General features: G+C 36.2%; 1 protein-coding gene across 2 annotated transcripts in view; it reads right to left on the bottom strand.

Annotated features, from left to right (window-relative positions):
• CERKL (ceramide kinase like) overlaps positions 1-13,550 on the bottom strand; it is a 50,527-nt gene that overhangs the window by 33,188 nt on the left and 3,789 nt on the right. The window lies entirely within an intron of this gene.

The following is a 13,550-nucleotide window of genomic DNA, read 5'->3' as shown; positions in this document are numbered from 1 at the left end:
CAATACAGGCAACTACCACGTCTGTGTAGTCCAGCCTTTTCCTTTGTGTTGTGTCTGGCACTTGGCAAAACCAAGCTGAATTAATTCAACTCCCCGAAGTAGCACAGACTGCTGACTTTATTTTTCTTACTGGCTTAGTCTTCTGACAAGTTGGTTAATACAGTCAGTTAAACACAAGACCTACAAAAGCAGAGGAGAAGAAAGAAGAATTGGAACTGACTCCCTCCATCTGCAGGAAGTCAACATGGCTTGACCAAAGTGCTGTGCATGTTCACTTCAAATCGCTAACTCCTCAAAGATCGTGCAAGGACAGATGAACAAGAGTATGCAAGAACTAGGAAAGATGCACAGTGGTTTCTCATAAGTTTTTAGAATTCTATTTACATATTTTTAATTTTAAATATATATATAACTTACAGAATAAAGCTCCACTTTATAAGCCTATAATAGCACATTAAGTTAGTTTTGTAGGATAAGAAATTACAAACTATTTTAACATAGCAGCAAAAGGCACCATGACAATTATTCACTATTCCTGCTTTAGTGAAGCCATCTCAAAGAAGGAACAATGCCTGAGATGCAGGGTACTAGTGGATTCACTCACCTCCACAAAACAGTTTATTTATGTAGTTGTCCAGGAGTACATTCCTGTACATTTGTACAGGCAAAATGGTCCCATAAATAAAAAGGTTACAAAGGAATATTATTTTCATAATGAATTAGCATGGTCAAATCAAATGGTTTTCAGTCTGTACCTATAAAAGTCCGTCCCATGGAATTTTAGTGCAATTAGTTTAAAATGAAACACTCCAAGAAGCAGAGGCCAGAGCAGAGGCCTAACCTTCTTTCCTTGGCTCACAGTTTTACCAATTAATTGCTTTTTCTTGGTTTTCATCCTCCCCTTTCTTCTCTCTCCATATTCCAAATTTATCTTTTCAAAAGATTGATTGACAACTGGTTGATTCCAATCTCTGTTTCTCCACCACATCTTTTTAAACAGTAATCTCCCTTGGTTTTTTTGAACATCCTCATCACACTTAGTGGGCTTTGTCACATTGTCACAGCAACTACAGTTGTTGTTTTTTCAGGAGACATTTTTCCATCAGGTGTCCTGTGCTGGAGTCACACTCAAGGACTTAAAACGTGGGTAACTTTCATTATGCCTTTAAAAGAACAGCAATAAGCGAATATCTAATAAAACAAACAAACAAAAACAAAACAAAACAACAACAAAAAAAAAAACAGTGTGAAACTGCCTAACTCTAGCTTAACCAAAACCAAAGACAAAAAAAATGAGGCTGGAAAGTGGCAGAGGGAACACAGAGACTAAACTGAACAATAGTTTAAATAATCTCACACCATAAGGCCAGAGTTCAGTACAGCTCGGAGAACATCTTTGCTGGAGATTACTTCCCCTAGAGATGAGCCATACCTGGAGACATCCCCTGTAAGCCTGATCAGGCCTCAGGAGTGACAAAGTACCTAGCAACTCAGGTTGCTGTTTGTATAGCTACTTGAATTAAAGCCCTCCACAGTAAATTGTAAATTGGCAGATCTAACACTGTTCCAAACAAGAAGATCCTCATGAAGGAAGAGTTTCCCCTTATTATCCAACAAAGAACTCAAGGAGATGAAAAATAACCCTGAAGGAGAAGATCTGCTAGGTTAGTCAAAAAGAAGAAAGGCATAGAGAGATCCAAAACCTAATCCACTTTAGAGGAAGTATGAAAGTCTTTGCTTTTTCAATAGTTACATTTTCTCATTAACATCACATTAAGAAAGAGGTCACTGAAAATAAATTTACTACAGAAAGCTCTACATTTTACATTAAGAGTATAACCCACATACTGCCTAATTTCACGTGATCAGAAAAACAGCAGCAAATTTTTTACTAAGTGCCTGAATCTCCAGGGCCTTGTCTGTAAGAAGTAGGAATTCTGTGGCAAACAGCCATGCAACAACAGTGGAACAAACATCAGAAGTTTTCAGCCTTTTGTAAAGCCTTGGCAGACACAGCCATCAGATAGAATTGATACTTTTACACAGACCAACAGCACCACTATCATATAAGGGAATTAATTACAAAAGAGTGATCCGTGAAATAAAACAAGAGTGGGATCTAACAACTTATGTGATTCAATACAATTGGTTAGCAGAGCTGAAAAGTACTAGAGAAACCCCAAAGAGGAAATACAAGCTCAATTTTACACTCTTTTGAAGAATCTCTCACACACAGGTTTGTATCTACTAATTTCTGTCACAATCATGACAATTACTTCTGCCATATTAGAAAGTAAAGGGGTAATATAAAAATTGCCTCCTACATCCACATGACATCACCACCAAGTCTGATCAATTAGAAGTTAATAATCAGTACTACTAGGACTCTTAGCACCAAGGGATTTACTTCAACCTCAAATACAGATTTCCAGAACATCAAATACAGATGAATATCAGTGTCTCATGTTCAGGAATATCAACATGCCTCAAACATTTGAATTTTGTTTTTTTTTCTGGAAATATTTTCAAGCCAACATTTTCCTCCAGGGAAAAAAAAAAAAAAAAAAAAGAACTGACATGTTTCATTCTAAAGAGAGAGCAATTCTCTTCCATAAGCTACTGGTAATTCATGCATATTGGCAATTCACGCATCTGGTATTGAAGCACAGCCATCAGCTACTAGTTAAGCTTCCTCCATGAACCTCTCATTGATTAACAGCTACATGTTTGGTTTCAAACTCATCTCTCCTATGTTTCTAGGAGCTTTCTTCATAAACTCAGCCAACCTTTGTGCCTGCCTTCCCCTCCCATGCTTGCCCAAGGGTAGGACATGGCAGCAGCACCACCAGAATCCTCTGACAAGAACAAAACCTTTCCCTCACCACCAGTGCTTTTCAGCTCACTTGCCACACAGGAATAAGAAGAATGTAAGACTACACCACTTTGCCTGCAGGGATGAATGAATCCCATTTTGTTCACATATACCACATTTAACAGACTTGAAAGAAAAAGAGGAAAAAAGAGAATTTTGTTAGATGATCCTTATAATAAAAATTTTCCCCTTTTTAATGAATATGTTTAATGAAACTGTTCATATTTCTCTAACAAACTGCAAAATATTTTTGGCATATTAAAAAACATATTTTATACAATATGGCGTATGTGTAACAAAAAATAATTGCTTAGAACACAATGCAAAATTTAAGGTATAGTCAATTATCCAGTCTACTAACGAGTCCTTTACACAAAGAAGAAAGCTGCTAGAGTATTGCATTCTGAAAGCTTTCTGGTATCACTATCGCAATCTGAAAGCATTCTGGTATTACTATTATTGTTAGTATAGGGAATTGGCTACATTTACAGTGATGCATAATCCTGTGACTGAGAACATTATGTTCTCAGACTTTCACCAATTTTGTTTGCAGCTTAACACTACGGTAAAGCTCTCACGAAAGATTTGAAACCAATATGATGTGACACAACTGAACCAAACCTTAATTTCACTCACAGTAAGAAATCACAGGATTAAGTAACACTGTGCAGTCTTTTAGAAAAGTTTATTGCTTCCAGATGGATGCAAGTTTCCTTTCAGCACTGATTGTATCTTCTGTACACAGGGTGCCAATGTTGCTATAAAAATAGACAAAATGCAGTTATAAAGATAAATTATTAAAATATTGACATAAACAGGCTTATACAATACTACTTCTTTCCACAAAGTAAGGACAGCTACATTAGAGTTATGCACGTATCACAAATGTTCAATATTAAAACACGCACACCCATTTCAGAAATTACAGTCCATATTTGAACAAGCACAAATTTACAAGGTATCCATAAAATGACTTCTAATTCAAACTGCATGCTCTTTGCCCCATGTTGTGTAGTGCCATGTGTTTCACTGCATGGTGCACACTACCAAGATGTCCACCTGTGCCCATGTATCTGTGCTGCAAGCTAAGTATATCCTTATTTCATTTAGCAGCAGAACTGTTGAATATACTGCAATACACTTATGTTGAAATTAAAAGTAAAACTGTAAATTATAAGTTTATATAAGGTAATTAAATTTCAAACCACGTGCACAAGATATTGAAAAATATATCAACGGTTCTACAGCAAAATGATTTAATGAAAAGAATTAATTGTGGGAAATATCTGACTAGCACATATAGTACTTGGGAAATCAAGATATGTTTAAAATTATAGGAAAGGCCGTTGCTTTTAATTCTTTCAATATTTTACGTTATATATTTCAGGAAGTGTAAGACTACTGGTAACAAGTTATTTAAAACACATTTGAAATTATCACAAGATGCTCAAAAATCTAAAGATCTCCATCATTTTTAAATTTGTGCAATAACCACTGCATAAATTTGAATAAGTTAATGCATTTTAAATAACATGCAGACTGCAAAAAAAAAAAAAAAAGCTTTTTGAATAAAATTTCAGCATTAAGTATCATGAAATTCAAAATTAACTACCAGTATAAAAATAACTTGTACATCAAACTGCATTACCATGCTAAGTTATACACAGAAATGTATTTCCTGACAGGCATACCTACTCCTCAAAAACAGAGACTCTAATCTAAAAGACACCACCGCCAAAAAAATCCCACAAAACAAAAACAAAAATCACACTTTCCAAGACTTAGGCTTCACTTTTTTGCATCCACTAATAGCCTCAAAAAAAGCAGACTCCTAGTGCTTGGTTTTTAAGCAGATTCCTAGACATTTTCATTTACTCCTCCTAATATCAGTATTGTAACTGTAGCTACATACCACATTTACATATTTATTCCTTATTGTCATCACTGAAGGCAACTGGTAGCTGAGCATGTATATTTAGAGATATTTCCATAGTCTCCCGAAGGTATATCTGGGGAGATGAGTAACAATCACACAAAGAATCACATGGACACATCCGTCTTCATGGACAATGAAGAAGAATGAGGAATATCAAGAAGTACCAGGATCAAAGAAAAAGGCTATTGATCAACATATCAAAATACCGAATTTCAGATGAGTTTTCACTGTTATATAGGCACATGTCAGATGACAAAGATACATCTTAAACTTCTGAATTTTTTACTTTCCAAAATGTTAAACGCTAGCAATACATCAACTGGTCACAAATCGAAAGGAATCATCACTATGAGCTTCAAATGCAGACCCTGATAATTTTACTCATAGCATACATATCCTGCATACTGTTGCACAGAGATTCACATTCAAATGCCCATAGAGCAACTAACAAACGCATCTTCAAACTGGATTCAGGAGCAGCAGCTTAAGTAATTTTCACATTGCTTCAGAAATAAGTCAACTAGCTAGCTCCTTCATTATAGATATTCTACAGCCTTTTCAACAGCTTGAGACTAAGAAAACTGAAGTAACCATGCCTTTGACAGGATCTTATGTCATATATTACAACAAATGTAACTCACATCTGTCCTCTTTGCGGAAAGCCTAATTAAAGCTAAGTAAAGGGTATCTTAGAGCCATAAGAGCTCTTACTACAGAAAAGTGATCAAAGCTGTTTCAAAACTCATTAAGTGGGCGCAGCCCAGGAATAAGCATACCAAGAGAGGAACAACATATCTAAAGCTGAAAGCATTAAATATCGAACAACAAATCAGGAAAAAAATAATTCAGAAAAATTTTCGATATCACTTTTTCATCTCCCTCTTCTAAAATGGACCAACTAGTCATTAATAAAGACAGAAAAAAGTTTGCAGTCCAAAATGGTTGACACAGAACAAAAGTCTACATAATGGAAGAAGTAAAGCACCTTGCGGATGGAAGGCTAGGCAAACACTGAAGTTCAAACTCTACCAAGAAAACTTGCTTAGCAGTGCAAATACAGGTAGAAGTACAGACAAGAAATGTGTGTGCTTTTACATAAAATAGCATTTAAGTATAAATTAGCTGGTTTCTGGCACATAAGACCAGCAATATCGGCTCAGACCAAGAGTCCATCTGCCCCAGTATCCCGTGTCAAACCATAGCCATAAGCAGATGTTAAAAGAAAAGGAATAAAGCAAGCATTTATTCTGTTTCCCTCTAATGCTTTTCCACTCCCCACCTGTCTTCATTTGGGATACACTGAACTGACTGGTGTCTCAGTATGTAACAGCCCTCAAATGAGACCTTCAGTCTCCAGTTAAATCCAAAAAATCTTTTAGCATAAACCATATTCCTAGCAACACGTTACTCAGTTCTGTTACTCGTATCCTTTTGTTTTGAGCCTGGTCCCTCTTATTTGATACACCTTACCTACTATGTTGAAAGATAGAAAGTTACTGCCATCTGTTCCTTCTTTGCCCCATCTCAACTATCTCTTTCAGATTAAAGAGTAATAATCCTTAACATAATAATCATTACAACTATTTAAGTGCTAGATGACATTTTCCAGGGAATAAACTTATGATTACATACACTAGGAATGGCCTAGTGACAGCTCCTGATCTTGATCCCAAGCTGATGACATTCAAAGACCAATACATTATACTACAGTTAATTGTATTGACTCTTGGTTCACTGTCACATCTGTAAAACAGACACATCTCTGAAACTGCACTGTAGGACAGAATCAACATCTAAATGCATTTTCATTTCTACTTTAACAGTCCCTAAACATACAAATTCAATGTCATATATTTGCTTTTCTATGTTTATCCCATGCTAATTTTTCTCACTTCTATCCTCTTTATGAATCACATTGTTGATACCAAAGGAACTATGAAGTTTTCAAGCAGCCTTCATTCCACTTATTAGGAAAAGAAAACAAACAGTAGAAGCAAAACCAACCAAACAAAAAACAACAACAGAGAAACATATTTAAAGACAATTTTCTTTCTACTGTAAGTTTTGTAAGTCTGCTCCTGCACACAAACTAATACTGTTCTTCTGTTAGACTTGCAAATGTAACAAGCAGTATCTGCTTTAAGCAAGATAAGTAAGTGTATATGTATAAATCATCTTCAGCTCAGTATTGAATTTCTGTGTGTACATTCCACAAGCAGTTCCTACAAAACACATAAGACCTAAGGACAAACTTCAAAAACACCACATGCTTGCTTCCAAATGCAAGTGCAAAGAAAACGTATTTTTGTTTCATTTTTATTTGTACTGCAGTAAAACAAAGCAAAAACCGAACAAACAGAACAAAAAGAAAAACCGATAAACATGTTTATCAGGTACCCTAGCCCAGTCCCACCCAGACCTGGCTCCTCGTGGCACTGCTCGGCAGGCTGGGACATCCCAACAGGCCTAGGGACCAGCGCTGGGCCAGGGAGAGGCCCCAGGCAGAAGCCATCTATTAAGCACCCAACAGCTAACCAAGCAAATGTGTTTTTTTGCATAGAGAACACCAGGCAATTAAGTGGAATTTTTTCCTATTTACTTTTAGTAATTAATTTACAAGAATTGTCACCTAAGTTAAATAAAATTGGCTTTTTCTTAAAAGCCATTTTCCTACAATGTTACTTTGAGAATACTTCACTTATTCTATTTCTGCTACAATACAGAAAAATATAAATACAAAGACAATTTTTGAACATCTTTCAAATAAGGAGTTTTAAAGTAGTAACGAGCATTTAGCCACTCAAACTCAGTATCTGCAGAACAGCATTGTATTTAGTCATCAGTATTTATTGCTGTTACCCTTAGCAGAATCATTTGTATGTGAAATTTTGTTTTTCCAAGACTCTGCACTGTGTAAAGATCTGTTTCCAGGATACATATAATTGTGCAGCACATAACATCTGTTGCTCTGCATTTTCTGAGCTTTGCAAAGCATACTTTCCTACTCTCGAGTGTATGAGCAGACAGAAGAGATATATGGTCACAGTTCAAACAAACCAACAGCTACAGCAACTATTCTGTGCTGAAAAGCATCTCAGTAATTCCCATTTTGTATTGCCCAAGCAGACAGAAGCCAGGAAAATCTCAGTTCAGTACTGAAATCTGCCCATGAACTGACCACTTGCTTAGAACTGCTACACACAAGGAAGAAACAGCCACATGCTAGATGAGAGAACTGCATGCTAAAAAGTTACTGCGTGCTTTTAGTCTGAGATTTAGTACATCCTGACCTCTACAAGGAAATGAGAGGCCAGGCTGAGGAAGGTGCACCAGATCTCACACGAGTAGAATTTTCTTCCAGCAGATCCCTTTACAGAAAGGCTGCCACACAACACAGGTCATAGGAAAATTCTGACCTACCATTTTTTAAACACTATTTCTCTCCCTTTTTTTCTTTTTAAACATATTTCTCTGTGTTGATAACACTGGCAGACTCTTATAAGATAAGAAAAGCAAATGATGGGCTTGAAAAACAATCTTTAATACTTCTACATTATCTTGGGATCATTTGATCCATTATGGCCTTTAAGCACCAATTCTACCAAGAGAAAAAAAAAATGCAACTTAGAATATTCTACAAACTCTGGCTTGCAACTATGTTACAAAACTTCCAGATTAAGTGTGCCTTGATGCATTTTCTTGGTTTTGCAACTGAAGGGCTTAATCTTTAACACTCATAGTACAGCGTTCAATGTTTGACATTTACAATATACCCTACGCTGAAATATTTATCAACATTCAGCTAGGATGACAAATACAAAACACAAGAAAAAATACAAACAACTACCCATGAAAAAAAAAAAAAAAAAACCTAAGGATATTCTTTAGTCTTAAAAAGAAGCACACCAGGAAAACTTGGGGAGGGAATCAAATCAGACACCCATTCTCAATCTCCAAATAAACGTTTTGAAACACTCCCACTTATGAGCACAACACAGATACACAGCTCAGCACTTCTGACAAATGTGTCCCTGTCCAAGTACCACACCCATTCCCAAAAGATAAACCTAGCCAACACTGTCCTATACTGTAGATGAGCCACTCTCAAAAGCTAACTAAATAATGGGGAATTTGGATGTTGTGTGAAACACAGCTTATTCATTCTTCTCTAAAGAAAAATAGGGACTATTGACAATTCTAGCATCACAACTCTTCCAGGTTTGTGGAGAATTTCTTGTTTCTTTTCTGCACTCAAGTTTCTTGGGTTTTGTTGGTCTCTCCACAAGGACACACAGTAGGAAAACAGCCATTTTAAGACATTACATGTTCTTATCAGTTGGAGCAATGCATTTTTATTCTGCATAATTTGAGAGTAAGAAAACACAATTGGTTTCTAGTTTCAAGTAAAAAAGATATGTGTATTTTAAATGCATTTAACTTTTTTCCTTTAGTATTTTTGTCATTTAAAAAAATGAAGTAAATTACTTTTAGCTTCATAATCACCTTCAGAATTAACACACTGCTGCATAAAAAGGTGTGAGATGACACTTCATGTCAATACACAAAGCAAAAAGAAATAAGAAGCCTAGTTATTCTTTCAAAATACTGTCTCACGTTTAAACATGCATTTAAGGTTTAAAACCACGGACAGTATTACGTGAAAGCAAATACTATCTCTATAAAAATATACATCATATGTTGGATGCAAAATCAACTGCCACTTTTCCAAATAGCACAAGCTCAGCATGCTGTTTTTTTCATGGAGAGGGCCACATTCGAACAGTTTGATAATAAAAACTGAAGTCCCACAAAAATATTTTCCATTCTCCAACAGAGAGTACAAACTGAAAACACCAATGCCTTCAACTCTTCATTATAACCTACATAAAACTCAGCTCTCCAGCTACTTCCACATGTGAAAGCTCATTACACAGCATGGCTATTCACCCAAGAGGAAGAACTACCAATAGCCTAAGAACCCCTTTTGGTTGCGTCTACAGGGTCATGACTTCGCTGCCGGCTGCAGTGGCACAACATAGCTTGTGACATCACTCAGTCAGCTTCACTTGCAGGCATGATCCTGACCTGTAACCATTGTCCAAAGGATAAGCTGTGCTTCACCCAACAGGGAAAGGATTCCTAAACCACAAGAAAGGAGTTCTAAAACTTCTTCCCTAGTGAAATAGTTTTAGAGACGCCATCCCAAACAAACCACCAGAACAGAGGGAAAGGGGAAGTTCTATTCATTTCTTTCTAGCTGGCAGCAAATTTAAATAATAGTAACAATGAAATGGTATTTTAAATGGTTGATTTATCAACTTTACAATTGTGTGCAATGCTGTAGCATGTCAGAGTACGTTGAAATCCAGTTAACTCAAAAAATAGACAGTTAATGACTATAATACAGGAATTAATTCAGAAAAAGATTCTAGTATAATGCAATCCTACAGGAGGCCCAGTAGTAAATGATGAAAAGGTCAAATTTTGAAAGGAAACAGCAGATACCACCACAAAACTAGCAGATGTTCCTAAAGGATCATCTGTACAAAAACATAAGCATATGTGAGAGAAATCCAACACTATCGTAAAATCAGTTGCTGTCTAACATAATAGCAGTTCCTTATGGCAATATGGTACTACATGTATCAGATATTCAACACATTATGGCTTTTTGTCTGCACATACTGTTACAACAGAAGTCATAAGAATGAAGACCACTGATTTCCTCGAAAGGCAAACATTAGCTCCATGATCCACTAATGTTAAGGTACAGAGACAAGCCAGCTCTTTAGGTTTATGTTCTCAGATCTTCAGTCACTTAGGCTGTTTCATTCATTGTCTGAGAAGGATACAAATATTTTTAGAGTGCTACCTGTATTGAAATAGAAACTTACCTCTAAAAACAGTGCATAATACAGTTGGATACATCTAAATGAAATAGCAAAGAAAAAGAGGCACCTTGTATCCAGTGTCAATTTCTTTGTGGTTTTTTGGTATAAAAGCAGCAACCACTAATCATTACCTGCTGTTCTTGTTTTATATATATATATATATATATATATATATATATATAACAAATATTGCTTTTATTTGCTACATATACATATTTGTTATATATGTATATATAGATATACATATATATATAACAAATATATATATATACACATATCTATATATACATATAGATATACATATATATATAACAAATATATATATACATATCTATATATACATATATAAAAGATACGTATATGTAGCAAATAAAAGCAATTAAATATATATACAGTTAGAAAATAAAACATGTCTACAATGAATGGAAAATTGTTTTCCTAAGTTTTGTTTATTTTGACTCCAACCAGAGCAGACAACAGACTTCTTTCTTTTTATTTCTGTTTTGTCACTGTAAAATAAAGACAGAAATGTCTTCATCTTTCTGTCAAAACACGAGAATGCAACAGAGCATCATATTCTGAGTTCTAGCCCATCTGTCACCACGAGCAGTCACAACCCCGGAGGCCAGGTGCCGTGGATTTACTGCGGCAGAAGATCCCACCAGGCAGCAGGACCCCCACCGCTGCCCCATGCAGGTGCTCCGCGGCCCCACCCTGCACACACCGAGGAGAGAAACAGCTGCAGGCAAGGTGAGCAGGCAGCAGCCTTGGGGCCCAAGTGGACAAGCTGTTTATTCATCAGATTTCGTATTTATTTCCTGAAGACATTATTAAAAAAAAAAAAAAGAATGAACGAAGAAGAAAAAGAAAACGTTTAAGGCACCTTTTCCAAAGTTCTGTAGCTTCTCAGACATTTAGAGACCACTGGTTCTAAATGCAAGGGACTGAAAAAGCAACCTCTACTGCAGGCAAACTTGAGTGCCCTGATCAGAGACAACTGCTAACATGGGAGTAAGCTCCATGTGAAAACTAGATAAGCCAGCAACACCTGACACAAAGGAAATGATGTAAAGGTGAGCAGGAGAGGAACACAAACTGAGGAACGATATGGTAAAATGACAACGAAGAAAAGATTACAGCAGCATCTAGAATATGAACAAGGCAAACAAAACAGTGTTTCTTAAAGGCTGAAGAACAGGACAGTTCTGAAACTGAGGTACAAGACTGACGCTGAGAAAATAAATTTGGTGGCGTGCTATTCTTAATGGTTTAAAAAGAACTTTAATTACCAATGGAGAAGGGACGCTTGTCCATGCTTGTGCAATAGGGCTATGAAAGACTGGTGAATAAACCCACTTTTTTTAAAAACATATACTTTCAAATTCTTTCCATCATGGACGGAAGACGCTGCCCTTTGCTGGCCGGGCAGGCAGGACTGATGGGGAAAGCCAAGCTCTGCCTTACCTATGGAAAGTGCACAGCAAAGCTGCACTATTGCTCAGTGCAACAGGAGAATGAAAACGTAAACCCCACCACCTTTAGGAAAGTCTAAAACTTGCCACTTTATGGGCTACCAGAGCTATAGGATAACAAAGCACACTATATCACCAACAAATACTTTTACATTAAAATGTAAACGCCATGAAGAAGGGTTATTTTTGTAACAGCTAAATAACAGCAGAATTCTATTATTTCAAACTTAAGTCACACTGGAGTGCAAGTCATTGACATGTGTGTTTTAACATGCATGTAACACACACATAAACACAATTTGTATGACTTAGTATAGAAACCTATTTCCTGGGACAAAGAGTTAATTACCCACTCTCTCTTTCTGGATATATTGAAATAAAATGCATTAAAAGCCACTACCTGATGCCATGTGCGCGTTGATTCCTTTCAACAGATGCAGAGAGGTGCATAAACACATGGAGTATGAGGAAAACACCAGAAAACTTAGAGCAAGGGAAACTGTTCCACTCACAGCTAGTATGAACTCTCCCACACTGACCGACCAGCGAAAGAAAAAAAGACATGCAGAGAATCAAGATATTATGTCTACAAGTCACCTGAAATAATGAACTTATTTTTAAGAGACTTTTAATTCATATACTCTTCTTTTTCCAAAAAAATTTGCAAATTAAAAAATTCTTTCACAATTTCATGCAGCATTCATCTAAGACACATGTATTTTATGGACTTCTCTGAAAAAAAAATTTAAGTGTCTCTTACACATTTAGACACTATGGGATCATTTAAGACTGTATGATTTCCTCCTTCAATTCGCATCTTTGAGCCATATATTCATATAGCACTTATATTACACAGTACTAACATATTATTTTTGTATCTCTTCCTCAGAAATACTTTTCCTTTTTGGACAACACATAAACCACTTGGAGAAATTATGTTCTCTCTACATCAGACATGGAGTAAAAAGCTCCCAGTGCGACCAACTTACAACGTCAGTGCTTCACATTTTGCAGCAGCCATTTCTCACTTCCATTATTCCTGACTGACCAACAGACTGACAGATGTCTTACTTTAGAGATCCCAAACAGACTACTGGTATCCATTTCACCCACATCTGTTCCTAAATAGCCTTGGCAGCAGGCCACTCTCCACTCGGAATTAATTTTAAGTCCTTTATTGCTAACTCTTTCACTGTTTCAATACATCAGTGATTTTTTTCCTTATTGCTCCACTTAGATAGAATATTTCTAATTTCAGATTTTAATGACTATCAACAAGATGATACTGTGCATACTTAGACTACACATTGATCTTTTTTACTTCACTACAAAAGCATATTGTCAATAATATGTTAACCTCAGTATTGCTCCAGAGCACT

This window comes from Numida meleagris, chromosome 5, assembly GCF_002078875.1.
Source record: "Numida meleagris isolate 19003 breed g44 Domestic line chromosome 5, NumMel1.0, whole genome shotgun sequence".
NCBI lineage: Eukaryota > Metazoa > Chordata > Aves > Galliformes > Numididae > Numida > Numida meleagris.
The sequence above is the reverse complement of the archived record's forward strand: the minus strand, read 5'-3'. Positions and strand labels throughout refer to the sequence as shown.